We start from the raw sequence: 17,889 nt of genomic DNA on the forward strand, positions 1-17,889 counted from the left end.
GTGTGGATCGGGCTTTAGATCCTGGGGAGCCAGGATTTTGAGAAGTGCTGGTCTACATCCGGTCCCCACGCGTTGGAGGAGGCCTGGGCACCAAGGGCATCCTTACGGGGTACCGCATTTCAAGGGGAACCGGAATAACGTCGGGAGCGCTTTGCACAGGCCTCTCGGTGGTGTGCCTCGCGGCCCTTGGTGCAGTGCGGGGAGGGGCTGAGGAGAGCACTGGGTTTCTTGTTTGCGGTAGTGGGTGTAATGGGATTGCTGTGCTGGGCCTCTTAAGGGCACCTTTGCCTCGGAGCCTGTGCAAAGGTTGTTTTACAGACACGGATTTCCAGTATTTCCGTGAGCCTGCCAGATACTCGGAGCAAGAGCAAAAGCAAAAGCTGGACCTAGGATTCTTGATTACAAGGTTAGATTTACTACTTACGCCTTCCAGTTATTGCAAGTACCATTTAAAAGGAGAATATGGAAACTTCTGTTAGGTCGTCGTCGTCGTTGTCAGTACCAGATTGGGAACACGACCTTAAAGTTACCGTTCGTCTTATTTATTTACTTTTTGCTTTCAGTTAAACCACTTTTGTAGATTTCCCTACTATTCAAATAGTAGGAAGAAGAAAAGAAGAAACATGGGCCTGGAGCCTTTCATGAAAGCAGTAGAAAAATGTGATCCCTTGGTTCGTGACACACTTACTTCATTTATTTTTTGTTCCTCAGTTTCCTCATAATAAAAAGAGGCTAATAATACTGTACCCTACTTCTTGCTTTCAGGAGTGATAGGAGGCACTGCTAAATAATATGTTTTAAGAAGCAGTCTGACTTGCTTGGAATAAAACCAAGTGTTAGGTAAAGATGATCTTCAGTTTTTAGTTCCCAGGGTCAACCAATTAAGTAATATCTTGATTATGAAAGAAAAGAGATCAGGGTTGAGGGTGGTTTAGCTTATTAGTATAGCACTTGCTCACCATGTGTTTTGCTCTGGGTTTCGTTTCACCCCCCCACCCCCCACCCTCTTCCCCCAACAAGAAATGAGGAAATTACAAACTGCTTCAGCTCTTTTTGCTTATTCATATTGATACATTTTATTTTACAAGTCATAATACTGACATTTGTCTAAGTCTTAGTTTAGGCTGTATTCAGCATTTAGTTGCAGCTCATGTGTTTCACATAACATCAGTTTTCTAGGGGAATTTTCTTGTCTAGTATATACCTTAAGTGCATTTCAATGTCTTTCAAATTGTCTTTACATCCTTAATTTTTACTGCAGTCATCCCTGCATTTTGAATGCCTCCGTGGCAGTCAAAATGTCCTTGATTTTTCTCAGTGCCCTCATGGTTTACTGCTTCACTTTCCTTTTATTTTCCTTACATTTACTGGCTAATCTACTAGATGCATAACAAAATGTTCAATACCATGCATATGTCCAGGTATCTTGCCCATGATAGGATAAAGACCCAGTAAAAATATTAAGTATCAAACAAATATTTCAGTCATGTATATTTCAGACCTCAGTGAGAGAGATCTCTTAGAAATGTATATCTGGTCTTGCTTTCTTACTTTGAGGGGGTGTCATGAGTATCATTTTGGTGAGTTGTAAATAGTATCAATGTTTTCAGGCATTTCTTGAGCCCTTTAGCTTCATTTTATATGTTGTATATCTTACAGCTCCTGGCCTTTTTCAATTTATGATTCCTTTTGCTGGTTTTCTTCTGTTTACCTGAAGCAGTCCCCTTCTTATCTCAGTAGGCCATGGATTGGAAATCACCTACCAAATGTTGAGTCATTCAGGCATTTCAGAAAGCCAGGTGTGTTTTTTCTCTTTAATATTATAGAAACTGAGGTTCTGAGAAGTTCACCCACTGGCCAGTGAACACATTCTCATTTGTAACAGACAAGACTCTAATCCACATTTGCTGAGATTCTTTACATTCTGTGATAAATAGATAGCTGAATTAGGTCTTAAGGCACTGGCTTCCAGTGGAGATTGCCTCTACCGAGATATTAGGAAGCATTTTTTGGATTGTTGTAATGAATTAAGCCAGGAATGCTCCTTTTTTTTTTTTTAAAACTTTATGTGAGACAGACCTAGAAAAAGAATTTTCCCATATCCTTCATGATTTAGGAATAACTTGCCTGCCATGTAATTCTTGTAATTATCTGAGCCTAAACCCACTTTACATTTGAAGTACTGATTTTCCTGATTTTACAACTGTGGTGTCAGTTCAAGGAGGCTTTGTCTTGTTTACTGTTTGATCAATAATTGTTAACAGTTTTGCAAAATTGTCTCAAAAACCAGTTTTGCATTTAGAGTAATCATGTTACATGGCTACTAATTGTTTTGTCCAGGCATTTATATATCCATGCTTATTGTAATCACTTTTCTTTTTCGTTTATATTTTGTTAGGATAGATGGATTTGAAATTGTCTATAGGAAGATTGTTATTCATTTTATTTCAAGGTAGTAAAGCAGAAATTGGGAAAAGAACTTTAAGGAAGAGGTTGAATCTAATAAGGGTGAGAAATTATTAGACTGAAGTAAAAGTAACTTGGTCTGAAGAGGACCCATATGACAAGGGCCTACCTTTTAATGTTGGGTGTAGTTTGTTACTGGACTGCCTCAGACAGTTGATCTGCTAATGGTTGGCCATTAGGTAAGTGCTCTACTGTGTAAGGAAAGGCTCTAGGGACAATGGGAGAAAAGGAAATACAGTACCTTCTGCTAAGAATCTTTTGGATTGCTTGTGATCTTTTCATTTAGAAATTATTTTTAAAAAGTTCGAACATAATTGTTTTGTTATCATATATTGTCCCCAGTATTCTTGCATTGTACTGGTACATTGTACTGCTGTGTGCCTTCTTTTTGTTCTGCAAACCTGCAAAGATATTTTTTCCCTGTGTATTGAATTTAATCATGATGAGAAGCAGTATTAGGGTAGAGACCATTTCCTCAGGACACCATTCATGCTCCCAGTAATGTGATGTTTGACAAGTCATAGTATGCTTGCTGTTAAATGGGTATAATAGTGGTAGATCAAATGTAAAATGCCTTAAGACTTAAGGGTAATGAGATTCATTTAAAAGAATTGCTTTCTTCCACCTTTTCACTTAGTTGTTCTATGAGATGTGGAATGTTCATTTGCTGCTGCATGTTAACAGAGTTCATTTATTAGCAAATCAACAAAGTGAGAGGTATACCTAGGATAGCAGAATTAGAGTACTGAGATAGTATCTAATCATGTAATAATTAATGAGTATGTTAATGAGAATGAATACTAGGTCACGTTCTCATTGCTAATGGGAGAGAATTCAATGGCATGAAAACATTTTTATTTGGAAAAAGGCTAGAATTACTAAACCAATCTATCTTTAATAGTAACTTAGAAAGTAGTACTAGGATGGGGATAAGACTGACGTAAAAGAAGAAACATTCTTTTTCCATTTGTTACCGCTTCCTTATCTTGTCTGCCTATGGTATTATGTTTACAATGGAAATTATCTTCATGACATCTGACCAAAAATATAAAAAGTGATGACAAATTGTGGATTTGGTGTGTGTGAGAGAGAGAGAGAGAAAGAGAGAGAGAGAGAGAGAGTGAGGAAGAGAGGGAGAGAGGGGGAAGAAAGGAGAGAGGGAGAAGGAGAAGGAACAAACTGGGTCTTGCTCTGTCGGTTAGCTTTTTCATTCAAGTCTGGCATTCTACCATTTGAGCCACACCTTCACTTCCTGCTTTTTAGTGGTTAATTAGAGGCTTTAGTTCACAGACTTTACTACTTGTGTGGGCAATGTTCAGATCTCAGTCTCTTGAGTAGCTAGGATTATTGGCCTGAGCCACCAAGTGCCTGGCTTTGTGGACATTATTAATAGCAGTTACCTGTGTTAGCTTTCCATCAGATACTATGACACTGTATCTGAAAGAATCACCTCAAAGAAAGAAAGTTTTATTTTTGCTCACAGTTTCAAGAGATTTTAATTCATGGTCATTTAGCTCCATTATTTTTGGTTGTGAAGTGAGGCAAAACATCATGACAGGGATCTTGTAGCTGAGAAGCAGAAAAAGGAGGAAGGACTAGTGTCTCAGTATACGTATCCTACATAGGCATGTATCACAATGACCTACTTTTTCTAATTAGGCCCTACTTCTATCTCCTCAGGGTTCACCACCTCCTATTAGTGCCAGCAACTGGAGTCCAAGCCTTCACTACTTTTAGGGCTCCCAGCATTCATCCTAGTACAGTTTGACAGTCGGATATGTCTTACACAACATATCTTGCATTGCATAATCTTAATTAAGGTAGATAATATTGTTAATTCACTTAATCAGGCATCACAGGGGTTCTGTGAATGAACAGGATAAAAAAAATCATGTACTCTTCCACTAACCTTTATCTGAAATAAAACATATTCTTCCATTTTCAATGAAGAAAACAAACCCCAGTAACAGTAGTATTTTTAATTCTTTTGATAATAGAAATCCGGTAAATAAGCATAATAGCTCTTGGTGAAGTGATGCAATGGCTCTTCCAGAATATCCTGGTACTTTGTCATTTTTTGGCAAGCTAATGCAAGTTTAAGCTGCATTAACATGAAGCAAATGATTCATAAGATCTTGATCTCATTCTATTTTTTTTTTTGGGTCCGGCTGTGGAGCCTGAACTCTGGGCCTGGGCACTGTCCCTCAGCTCTTCAGCTCAAGGCTAGCACTCTACCACTTGAGCCACAGCGCCACTTCCGGCTTTTTTTCTTATGTGGTGCTGAGGAATCGAACCCAGGGCCTTGAGCGTTCAAGGCAAGCACTCTACCACTGAGCCACCTTCCCAGCCCCTCTCATTCTATTTTTGTGCTGGACCTGCGGCTTGAAACTCAGGGCCTGGGTGCTATCTCTGAGCCTTTTTGCCCACGGCTAGTGCTCTACATTTGAGTTCTACTTCTAGCTTTTTGCCTGTTATTGGAGATAAGAGTCTCATGAGAGATCTTCCTGGACCACTTAGTTACCTAAGTTAGGTAATGAGTACATTTCTTTTTGGACATTACCACTCCTTTCTTTGCTCTCTCCCAGTTCTTTATGATTTTTAAAGCTTTAATTAGATCAGCATTTTCTTTCCATTAATGATTTTTTGTCAAACTTTTCATATCAGAAACTACTTTATTTGGAGACCTAGCTTGCCTTTCAAAAAAAAAAAGTAATACTTACTCTATAGGTAATATCTCTGTAAGCACAGGGAATTTCAGCTCATTCTTTCCCAGTTTAGAATGAATTCTCTTTTTGGGATGATAAATAGCTCTTTCTGAAGTTGGCAAGAAAACTTCCTCTTGGGACTTTCCTAGAAGTGTTATGACAGCTATTTGATTTAACTCCTTAGAAAGCTCTCAGAGTTGCCTTATTTGTCTGTAAAGAGTAAAGAGCTTAAACTTTTTTTCTCTTGAGAATGATTGTGGTTCTGATCTGGTATGTGACCAACTATGAAAGATTCTATCTTGATAGTGTGAAATAAAACAATACTAAATGTAGGAATCCTTGATGGACTAGCCCAGGGGATCATGCCAGAGGCAGGCAGGCAGGCACTGGAGAGATTATTATAAGGATTATTAGAGGGGCCTGTGTCATCCCTGGAGAGGGAGCACATGGCATCTGCCCCTATCCAAGTGGCAGGCAGGTCTGGGGGAGGAAGTGAGGGTGGAGGTCTGGGCAGAGAGAAGGAGTGGCCAGCTGTAGGAAACTCTAGGGCAGGGAGGAGCTCAGGTCTAGGTGGAGCTGAGGACCAAAAGTGGGGATAATACTAACACTAAACATATACATTAAAATTTTTACTCTAAAGCAAATTTCCATATATATGTATATATATATGTATATAAATTTGACAGTTTGATAAAAATCAATAATGGAAAGAAAATGCTAATCTATATTAAAGATTTAAAAATTATAAAGAACTGGTAGAGAGCAAGGAAAGGGGTGGTAATGTCCAATATATATCTATATATATAAATGAGGGGATCTATATTATACATAATCAGTATGAATATATATATATATATATAATATATTGAAGAGGAAATAGTAAAGACAAACTTGAGGCACCTGTTATAGTAACATACTCATTCCATAAATTGTACCATTGAGGAAGATTAGGCTAGAGGATGGGGAGTTTGAGGCCTGCTTGGGCTATATAGCAAGACTCTGTTTCAGAAAAAAAGGAAGAGAAAGTCATGTGCCTATACCTCATGTCCATAATCCTAACTACTCAGGATCTTCCAGATAGACATAAAGGTTTGAAGCAAGCAAGGCAAAAGAATTTGCATGACTCCATCCCTGGTTAACCAGCAAGATGCTGGGCTGGAGGTGTGGCTCTGAAAAAGCTAGTTGTAAGCAAGAAAGCCAAGCCAGCTTGAGACCCTGAGTTAAAAAAAAAAAAAAGCTTGAATTAAAAAAAAAGGTAAGTTTGGAAAGTACATTCATATACACTTTTGTAGGAGTTGAAGAAAGAAAGAAAGCTTTTCTTCTTTTCTGTTTATTCTAAATTCAAGCCAAGCTGATAGCTTTATGATAATGACAGTTGTGCAAGAAGAGGAACAAATTTAAGAGTTAATGTTGCAGACTCTTCATTAAAAATAAAATTATAAGCTAGGTGTTGATGGCTCACACCTATAATTTTAACTACTCAGGAGGCTGAGATCTGAGAAATGAGGTTCAAAGCCAGCCAGAGAAACAAATCATAGTCCCAAGTTTCGTAAACTAGTATAATATTTGCCAAATAGAGTTGTTTTTCAAATTACATATATTTTCTGTAAATGACTTGTGTTACAGTTCATAGTGTGTGAGAAGTACCCATTAAATATTAACTATTTTTACTATTTTTTTTTTTTTTGTTGGTCGTGGGGCCTGAACTCTGGGCCTGGGCTCTGTCCCTCAGCTCTTCAGCTCAAGCCTTGCCAGTCTACCACTTGAGCCATTACACCACTTCTAGTTTTCTGGTGGTTAATTGGAGATAAGAGTCTCATGGACATTTCTGCCTGGGCTGGTTTTGAACTGTGATCCTCAGATCTCAGCCTTCTGAGTAGCTAGGATTACAGTTATGAGCCACCAGTACCTGGCAATATTATGTTTTTAAGATAGTGTCTTGAGGGGCTGGGAAGGTGGCTCAGTGGTAGAGCACTTGCCTTGCATGCATGAGGCCCTGGGTTTGATTCCTCAGCACCACATAAGCAAAAAGAAAAAAAGCCAGAAGTGGTGCTATGGCTCAAGTGGTAGAGCGCTAGCCTTGAGCTGAAGAGCTGAGGGACAGCGCCCAGGCCCAGAGTTCAGGCCCCACGACCAGTCATCCCCCCCCCCAAAAAAAAAAAAAAAGATAAGTGTCTTGGTAACTTTGCTTATCCTGAACTTGAGATCTTTCTGCCTCCATCTCCTGAGTAGATAGGATTACAGGCATATGCCTGTCAAACCAGAATCTTCTTTGTTGAGGGAGCTGTTCTTGACTTCATAGGACAGTGAACAGCATTCCAACATCTATCCACTGTTGCCATTTTTGGCAACCAAAACTGTCTCTAGATGTTAAATAAATGTTCTAATGGGACAAAGTTTCCTACCCTATTCAGAACTGCTAGTCTAACTGCTTGCCTTTTTGCCCTTTCATCTGTGTTCCTGATTGGAAAAAAAAATCACAGTTGTCATTATAAATTCCTATTTTTTTTGTTTTAATAGGTCCTTAATTTTACCTAACAATTACCTCTTCTCAGCTTTCTGTTTTTCTGATATTATTTCCAGTTTTATTCTCAAATTTCCCATGTCATTGCCTTGTATTCTTAGCAGATGACCTTGTCTTCAGAGAGAAAAGAAGATAGAAGTTATTTCATTTGTCCTCACTAGGCTTTGTTATATCAGCTATGAACTTACCTGAATTTGAATTATGGCCCCAGTAGATATTTTCTGACCTTTAGCAAGTTAACCTTTAAGCTTCATTTTCTTTATCAATCATGGCTATCACAATAAAAATCATGTAATGTGTTTATTATAGTGCATTGTCTATAGTGTCATGACAAGAAAAGGAAGAAGTCATGCAGAATTGTTTGGAAATGGTCTTTTAAGAAATGTGACTAAGTTAAGAAGTAGAATAATTACAGGACCATATTCAGGTAAGGAAGAGTATGAATTTGTTGTTTTTAGATGGGAGACACATTTTAGCTGCCATTAAAGAGGATAAAATTAAAAGAGATTAATGTAATTTATTTTAACCATCTCTTAGTCTTCTTTATCCACATTCCATTTTACAGACAGGTCTAGCATTCTAATGTAAGTCTGATTTCTTTGCTTTTTTTTTGTAGTCTTCTAATGCCTCCATTTGCCATTAGCCTAAAACTTCAAACTTTCTGAGTTACTTTTTACTAGTTTTTTTTTTTTTTTTATCCCTGCCAACATGACCTCTGTAGCTTTAAGTATGTTGTCTTTCTATCCTTATTCTCTTTATCCTCAAATGTTCCTTTCTCTACGGTCCAGTTAATTGTCCCAAGCTTCAGTAATGCTGCACTGAATTTGTCTCACTTCCTCAAATATGACTTGCTTTATCAAAATTGCTATTTACATTTGCCTAGAACTATTTACCTTCTTTTTCTCCCTTCTGTGGCCACCTGATTGGCTTGCATTCTTTCTTCAGCCTTTCTTAAACCTAACTTATTACTGGATCACTTCTCTGACTCTAAACCTAGATTGCTTATCTCTCCTGTGTACTGCCATCTATTAATTTAATATTCACATTTGGATTTGTCATTACTTAATACCAAATTGTAAAGGTCTTGTTTATATTCCTACTATGAGGAGAGAGGGATTACACACTATACTGTTTTTAGGAAAAGATCCACTGAAAGTTGCATATTCAAAAATTACTTGATGAGGAAAGTAGTGTGATCTCAAAAGATAAGAGAACATTCATTGGGTTTTTGAAATGATAGTTCTTAGGATATTAGATCCTTGGGAAATTAAGTCTGTTGAACTGGCTTTGTAGCTTTACAGTCTACTTGTCTCTCATTAACACTGTGTAATCATGTTCATAACCTACCCATATTAACCATATTGTTATTGTTTGTTAGTCTTAGTTTACTCCCTTGAAAGAATGGTGATAAGATTAATAAGTCTGGGCACTGGGGGCTCATGTCTGTAATCCTAGCTACTCAAGAAGCTGAGATCTGAGGATTTGGGTTTGAAGCTGGCCCTGTACGAGACAATTTATTTTTTTTATTTTTTTTTATTTTTGCCAGTTGTGGGTCTGAACTCTGTCCCTGTGCTCTGTCCCTCAGCTCTTCAGCTCAAGGCTAGCACTCTACCTACCACTTGAGCCACAGCGCCACTTCTGGCTTTTCCTACTTAAAGTGGTGCTGAGGAATCGAACCTAGGGCCACATGCATGCAAGGCAAGCACTCTACCACTGAGCCACCTTCCCAGCCCCTGTACAAGACTCTTAATTCAGTTAGCGAGCAAAAAGAAGTAGAGTTGTGCAAGTGCTAAGAGTACCAACCCTGATTGAAAAAGCTCAGAGTGCAAGGTTCTCAGTTCAAGCTCCAGTATTGGCACACACACAGATTAAGATCATTGTTAGGACCAAATGATATCATACATGTTAAGTGTTTATCACAGGCCTAAAAGATCTCACTTGTTAATTATTAATATGTCCTTTTTTATTTTTATTTTTGCCAGTTCTAGAGCTTGAAATCAGGGCCTGGGCTCTGTCCCTGAGCCTCTTTCTGCTCAATGCTAGTGCTCTACCACTTGAGTCACAGATCCACTTCCTGCTTTTTCTGAGTAGTTTATTGGAGATAACGATTTCACAGACTTTCCTCTCAGGGCTGGCTTTGAACCTCAATTCTCAGATCTCAAGCTTCTTTAGTAGCTAGGATTGTAGGCCTGAATCACCGGCACCTGGCTTAATATGTCCTTGTTGTAGTACTACATTCATTATTGGTAGTATCGTGTGTCTACTTTAAAAAGAAGATATGATTTAATATTTGAATCTTTAAATACAAATACTTTTAAAACAATGCAGAATTACATCCTTTGGTTTAGCAGAGAATCATATACTATTAATAGATGCCAGCTGCAATCTTACTTGCAGGAATAATCAAGGATATGAAAGTACATTGTGGGAAGGTAGTCTATCCTTATTAAGTTTACAAACAAATGTGTGTGTGTGTGTGTGTGTGTGTGTGTGTGTGTGTGTGTGTGTGTGTGTGTGATTGAAACATGGTGATAGTTTTATCTGCCTTTATTAGAACCAGATGCTTCTGAAATCTAGTGGGCTGATGTAGGGATGCTGTTGAATTTCCTAAAATGTAGAGAGCAATCCCTAATACAGCGAAGACTTATCTGTCCTGAAATGTCAGTAGTGCCAAAGGTGAAACTCCTTTGCTGTCTAGATATGAATATTTTATAAAAAATACTTTGTAAAAGTGATAGCATTATTTTAAGCTTTTCTTATTTTTACCTGCAACTGAAAGAAATATTTTCTCTTTACATTGTTATTGAAATTGTTATTTCATCAGATAATTCGAATGAATTGCTTCCATAATTACTCTGTTGTCTTCCTAAAGATTAAGAAGGAAGGGCTGGGAATGTGGCTTACTGGTACTATGTTTGCCTAGCATGCATGAAGCACTGGGTTTGATTCCTCAGTACCATATAAAGAAAAAGCTGGAAGTGGCATTGTGGCTCAAATGGTAGAATGCTAGCCTTGAACACATTGAGGCTCAGGCCCTGAGTTCAAGCCCCAGGACTGGCAAAAAAAAAAAAAAAAAAAAGGAAGGAATTCATTGATGACTTAAAGTTCTTTACATTAGTATTTATAGTTTTGAGTATGACTGTATGAAGGTAGTTATGGTGAGTAGAAATAGTGAGACATTACAAAATGATTACATTACATAAACCATATACACTAATCAGGAGTTTTATTAAAAAATTGTAAACATTTAATTGGCTTAAGAAAATAAACAAATGAGCCAGACACCAGTGGCTCAACTTAGGAGGTTGAGACCTGAAGATTAAAGTTAGAGGCCAGCCCAGGCAGGAAAGTCTGTGAGACTATTTTATCTCCAATTAACCATCTTTAAAAAAGCTAGATGTGGAGTATGGTTCAAGTGATAGTACATACACTAGCCTTGAGTGCAAAAGCTCAAGGACAGCACCAGGTCCTGAGTACCTGCATACACACACATAAAAATACAAAATGAGTTGTTACTGACCTTTCTTAGCATTAATTGAATGCTTTTTGTTGTTGATACTAATCCTGTTATACTATATAATATACATTTACTTACCTAGCTTCTTCATATAAAATCTATTATTCTCATTTAAAATGAGAAAACCAAGTTTTAGTATTTTGAACTATAGGTTCAAATATATTCAATATTTCAGTGCATTATTCCTTATTGAGTCTTTTGTTGTTGTTCTTGTTGGTCGTGGGACTTGAACTCTGGGCCTGGGTGCTCGCTGTCCCTCAGTTCTTCAGCTCAAGGCTAGTGCTCTACCACTTGAGCTACAGCACTACTTCCAGTTTTCTGGGTGGTTTATTAGAGATAAGAGTCCCATGGACTTTCCTGCCTAGGCTGGCTTTGAACCATGATCCTCAGATCTCAGCCTCCTGAGTAGCTAGGATTACAGGTGTGAGCCAATTAGCGCCCAGCTTCCTTATTGATTCTTATATTGGCCAATGAAAATCTCTTCCAATGGCTTCTCTGCCTTCTTGTATGGTACATTTATTTAATAAATGCTATTATATATGCAAATTATGCTAAATTATATACCTTCCAATTTATTTACTATATACTAATCTAGAGAGATGTAATTAATTAGAAAATATTTAAACATTATTGGTTAACAGTCAATATAATGTAATAATAGGAGTATTGTTGTGCTAAACTACCTCTAATTACCTATGCAAAGCAAATTGTGCCTCAGCTTTATTTATATAATCCTCCATAGTCTGATTTCTAAGGAAAACAATTTATTTCTCAATAGATAAAAGTTGTACCTGCAACATTTGAGGAGTTGGCATATGGTACTATGTGGAATAATTCTGTGTTATGTATAGGATGGCATTGTAAAATATATAGACATGTGAATCTTAAATCTGATGATTCTACAATGTGGTTATATTAAACATTTTTTCTAACATGTAAGTATAAATTATTTGCTAGACAATAAATTATTTGCTAGACAATAAAGCTACTTAATACCTCCCATTCTGTGGTGTAGAATAAAAGTAAGGTACAGACTATTTATTGTTCAATCACAAAAATAAGTTCATATACTCATAGCTGAGATCTGAGCTTTTGTTTACTATACATCCATTTTTCACTGAATGGTGTTACTGGTAATAGAGCAAAGAGCCATAGTGCTCACTATCTGAAGTGGTTTTACATCTGGAGGTGATCCTGTTACATTCTCACCTTTTGTTGTTTTGGTTATTTTTGAAGGTTCATTACTGCCCCCATTGAATGTATTCAGGGGGCCCACTTAGGGTCTGAGATTGCTATGAAAAACGCACAATTGCTTCTTAATTTAAAATCTTTTTTTTTTTTTTTTTTTTTTTAATTTTGTTGGTTGTGGGGCTTGAACTCAGATCCTGGGCACTGCCCCTAAGCTTTTTGGTACAAGGCTAGTGCCACCAGCTCCACTTCTGGTTTTTGAATGGTTCATTGTAGATAAGAGTTTCATGGGGACTTTTCTGCCACTGCTGGCTTTGAACCTTGATCTTCAGATCTTAGCTTCCGAAGTAGCTAGGTTGCTTCTTGATTTAATAGAACTATTTCCTAAATGAATAGAATCCTTTATATTGGCCCTAGAACAATGTTATCATATTGTACACCCACCATAATAAATCTCTACAGTATAACTTTAAAAACAAGTATGGTATTTTTTTACTTTGTGATAGACTTGATGTGAATGACATCATGTATCTATCTTCTGAATTAACAGATAAACTGAATGTCAGGATGTAGTCCAAGCTTCTCTGAACTCATCAGGTAACCCAGGCCGTTACAGAATTCACCATCCTCCTGCCTCAGCCTTCTGAGTGTTGGAGTTATAGATGTGTGCCCTATTCCTGGTACAGAAGAACTTTTTAAACTTGCCCAACTTTGGGAGGTAACCTGTAAGCCCTTAGATTATCTTGCTTGATTAATGTTTGTTTGCTTGGACCATGGACTCTGTTTTGTCAATGTTATATTCATGTTGGGGGTGTTGAACCATGTAATTATCCCTTGACCTTTGTAGGGGCTAAAGATGATGGTAAGCCATACCCATACCCTATCTGTGTTCAGAATTCCAAATAGTCTAAGCTTCATTTGGGATGCCAATACTCCTTGTTTGTTGTCACTTGTTGCTGAAGAAATAAGCATTCTGCCTAATTTCACTGGAAGAGGTCAACTAGAAGCTTGTGCCGACTGCCTTTGCTGATTTTAATTTGTATCGTTTTGCTGTAATAAACTGTGACTTGAGTGTGAATATAATGCTCTTGAGTTTTATATGTCCTTCTGGTGAGTCATTAAACCTCAAGGTGGCCTTATGGGTTTGAACTGCTATGCTTATCCATATTCAATAGTCAGTTCTTCGTTATCGTTGAGTAGCATTCCATAATATTTTTATTTTTAACTGAAGGACATTTTTTGTTTTCTCTAGCTTTTGGCAACTATAAACAGAGTTGTATTACATATTTGAGTATAGGTTTTTGTGTGATTATGGGTTCTAATTTTACTTGGGTAAATATGTGAAATTGGAATTGTTCAATCAAATGAAAAGTACAGGTTTTACTTTATTAAAAACTGCCAAATTTGGGCTGGGGATGTAACTATATGAAAATTCTGATTGCTCCTCATTAATACTTGACATTGCCAATGCTTTCTTTGTTTTAAGTTTTAGCCATTCCAAGTTTGCAGAAATACCTCATTGGTTTTAATTTGTATGTCCCTTATAGCCAATCACATTAAGTACTTTTCTTATGCTTATGCTTTTACATTATGCAGATATTGTAAGCATATATTCAAATATTTTGTCTACTTCAAAAAATTTTTTTTTGCTAGTTCTGGGCCTTGAACTCAGGGAAAATTCTTTACATGTTCTAGATACTAATTTTTACTGGATGTTTTTAGTTTTAATTATGTTGTATTTATAATTAATGAACATGTTTTGAATCAATTTTTTTTTTTTTTTTTTTTTGTCAGTCATGGGGTTTGAACACAGGGCTTGGGTACTGTCCCTTAGCTTTTTTTGCAGAAGGCTAGTAAATCTACCACTTTGAGTCACAGCTCCACTTCTGATTTTCAGGTAATTAATTGGCGATAAGGGTCTCACAAACTTACTTGCCTGGGCTGGCTTTGAACCATAATCCTCAGATCACAGCTTCCTGAGTATCCAGGATTACAGGTTTGAGCATCAGCACCTGGCTATAATCCAATTCTTAGTAGTGCTTTCTTTAGCTTATACACTAATGTCTATGATTCAGTTTGAATTAATTTCTGTATAAAGGTACATGATTTGGACTGCGACATATTTTTTGAAACGTTTAGATAACTAATTGTTTTAGCTCTATTTGTTGAACAGATTGTGCTTTTTTCATTGATTTGCAGTTGTACCTTTGTTAAAAATCAATTAACCAGGGCTGGGAAGGTGGCTCAGTGGTAGAGTGCTTGCCTTGCATGCATGAGGCCCTGGGTTCTATTCCTCAGCACCACATAAGCAAAAAGAAAAAAGCCAGAAGTGGTGCTGTGGCTCAAGTGGTAGAGTGCTAGCCTTGAGCTGAAGAGCTGAGGGACAGCGCCCAGGCCCAGACTTCAGGCCCCAGGACTGGACCCTCCCCTCCCCCCCAAAAAAATCAATTAACCATAAAAATGTGGATGTTTCTCAAGTATTTGTTTTCCTCTGTGTATCCTTTTGCGAATACCATATTATAGCTTTGTAAATAATCTTGATAAAACTTGTTGTAGCCTTCAGATTTTCTTTTCTTTCCAAAATTGCCTTGACTGCTCCAGTTCTTTTACTTTATGTGACTATAGAATCAGTTTGTCAGTGTCAGTGGGAATCTATTTTTTCTGTTGTGTTTGTTGTGAGTTTGTAAATGAATTGTAGAAATGACTTTTCCTTAACTGCTTTGATAATTGAGAATTAGCTCCCTATTTCCCTATTGGCTTTTCATGTATGCCTTTTCAGAGTGTGTGTGTCTGTGTGTGTCTGTGTGTCTGTGTGTCTGTGTTCTACTGGGGATCAAAGCCCAGGACCTTTGGGAATCCTAGGCATGCCCTCTATCAGAGCTACATCGCCAGTCCTCTTCTTTAATTTCCTTTTGTGTGCCACAGCCTGAGACCATATGCTAATACTTTTTTTTTTTTTTTTTGTCGGTCGTGGGGCTTGAACTCTGGGCTTGGGCGCTGTCCCTCAGCTCTTCAGCTCAAGGCGAGTGCTCTACCACTTGAGCTACAGAGCCACTTCCGGTTTTCTGGTGGTTTATTGGAGATAGGAGTCTCACTGTCTCTCCTGCCTGGGCTGGCTTTGAACCATGATCCTCAGATCTCAACCTCCTGAGTAGCTAGGATTACAGGCGTGAGCCACCAGTGCCCGGCTTCATATGCTAATACTAAATACTTTTAAAAATTACTTTTTATTATGAGCTTACAGTGCATTGTGAACAGGTTTTTAGAGATAATTTTTATGATGTCTATTTCCAGAGATATTCCTTTTTTCTTTACATAGGTCTACCTTTCTGTCTGCTGTCATTTTCTTTTTTTGCTTTTGGTGGTGGTGGTGGTGGTTTTGTTTTTTAATAGTGTCTCCTGAAGTCTAGACTGGCCTTGAGCTTTTGATTATTCTCTATTCTCTACTTGCCTTTCAAATGCTGAGATTGCAGGTATTTTTCATTAAGTTTATTTTTGAAAATTCATTGTTTAATTGGTAAGTATTAGTTTGTATATATTAATGGTTGTATGTATATTATGTGTAAGACCTTAAGAAGAAATTTTGAAGTCATTCTGGCTAAAAAGAATTGTTTTTTTCAATCTTCTAACATTTGAGCCTTGTATTTGCCATGTTACAAGAAAGAACACTTAACACATTTGTACTTGTTGAATTACCTGGCAGCTTTACAAGCAAACTTTCAGAAACTATAAACATGTTAGTCATTTTATGAATGATATCAGAGTAAAATAGCTTGCTCAGAGTATTTTCTAGTTAGTGGCAAAAGTAATCTAGATTTCCTTGGTTTCTGCTCTTTGATTATCTCACATTATATGACTGCTAATTTCTAGTTCGCTATATTTAGAATACACTTTTTTGTCTTTTTTTTTTGGCCAGTCCTGGGGCTTGAACTCAGGGCCTGGGCACTGTTCCTGAGCTGCTTTTTGCTCAAGGTTCTAACACTTGAGCCACAACACCATATCCAGCCTTTTCTGTTTATGTGGTACTGAAGAAGAGAGTCCAGGGCTTCATGCACGCTAGGCAAGCACTCTACCACTAAGCCACATTCCCACCCTCTAGAACACACATTTTAAAGCATGTCTGTCAATGACTCTGGAAAAGGAATTGACTAATTTTACCTAGGTGCTTGTAAGTTTTATTAAAAATTATGTTGGTTGTCAGCCTTCTGAGTCTTTGTCTTGGTCACTTAATGTTAGGTAATAAACTGTTCTGGAGAAGCAGAATGCTATGCAGCATATTGGAGTATAGGTTTGGAAAGTCTTTTGAGGTCTAACTTTTATGTCAAGAAGTTTTGGAGTGAAACCTAGGACTTGCAAATACTGAACTTCTGAGAACATAAGGCTTTGGAATTGAACCACTATTTTATATACGCTTCTTAATTGAATAAATAATCACTAGTGGTGAAGCACACATAGAGCTAGAAGACAATGCTTTCCTTTATATAGAGCAATTTATCTTTATTACATATTTATGGCTATGGAGCACTTTATATAAATCTCACTATATTTAATCACGTGGCTCTTAGAATGTGCCCAAGAATGGAAGGATTGAAGATTCTGTTTCAGTACGAGGTCTTTTGTTTTGGGTTTGTGTTTTTGAAACCAGATGTCATTAATTTGAGAATGTGCCTCAGAGCTGTTGTGTTCTTGATCATAAACTTCATTTTCTAAAATCAACCTTCATCTTGAAGAAGAATATGCTGAGATTTTTGAGTCAGTATTATTTTTTAGTTTATATTACACTTTTACTTTCTTACATTTACTGCTTTTAATACAATCTGGAAGCTCTTGTATTTAAAGAACTTTCATGGCTATGAATAGATGCTCTTTTAATAATTTTAACTCTTGTCACTACTAACCTGGCTATACGGAAAGCTTGTGGAACAATAATACATGGTGTGCAAACTAGCATCTAGTGTATCTTAATACTAGTTAATAGTTGCAACATATATGAAAGAGGTGATAATAGAATTACAGTGAAAACTGAAAGACCCTTGCTGTGTGCTAAATGATAACTTTCTTGTGCTTTCTCATTTCGGAAGAATGGGAACTTTCCAGTGCTCAGTAATTCTCCACCTCTAATGTCTCATCCTTTAAAAAAAATGCAAGTTCAAGGAGAAAGTGTTGAAAAAGGTGGTTCCTGTTTAGTTAGAATAAAGTTGGGAACTGAGTACCAGATATAGAGGAGCCGCCCAATTAGAAAGTTCAATAGAGATTTCTGCTGCTTTTTTTGTTTTCTCTTCCAAACAGCATTAAGAAAGTTCCATTTATATATTAGCTTCACCAAAAACATGATGTGAGTTTGACCTCTCTAGGAGACTAAAAATAGACTGGTATTTTGGATATAAATTTGAAATTGGTAGCTTGGTTGCCAAATGAATTTTTTTCTTGTGAATTGCATCTATTTATTTAGTAGAAAATTTCCTTGGAACAACCTTGCTTTTCTGCTG

At 37.2% G+C, this 17,889-nt stretch overlaps 1 protein-coding gene across 1 annotated transcript in view; it reads left to right on the forward strand.

Annotated features, from left to right (window-relative positions):
• Positions 1-17,889, forward strand: part of Jmjd1c (jumonji domain containing 1C) — a 184,539-nt gene that overhangs the window by 936 nt on the left and 165,714 nt on the right. The window lies entirely within an intron of this gene.

The sequence above is a fragment of the Dipodomys merriami genome, unplaced genomic scaffold (genome assembly GCF_024711535.1).
Source record: "Dipodomys merriami isolate MVZ:Mamm:240054 unplaced genomic scaffold, mDipMer1.0.p SCAF_14, whole genome shotgun sequence".
NCBI lineage: Eukaryota > Metazoa > Chordata > Mammalia > Rodentia > Heteromyidae > Dipodomys > Dipodomys merriami.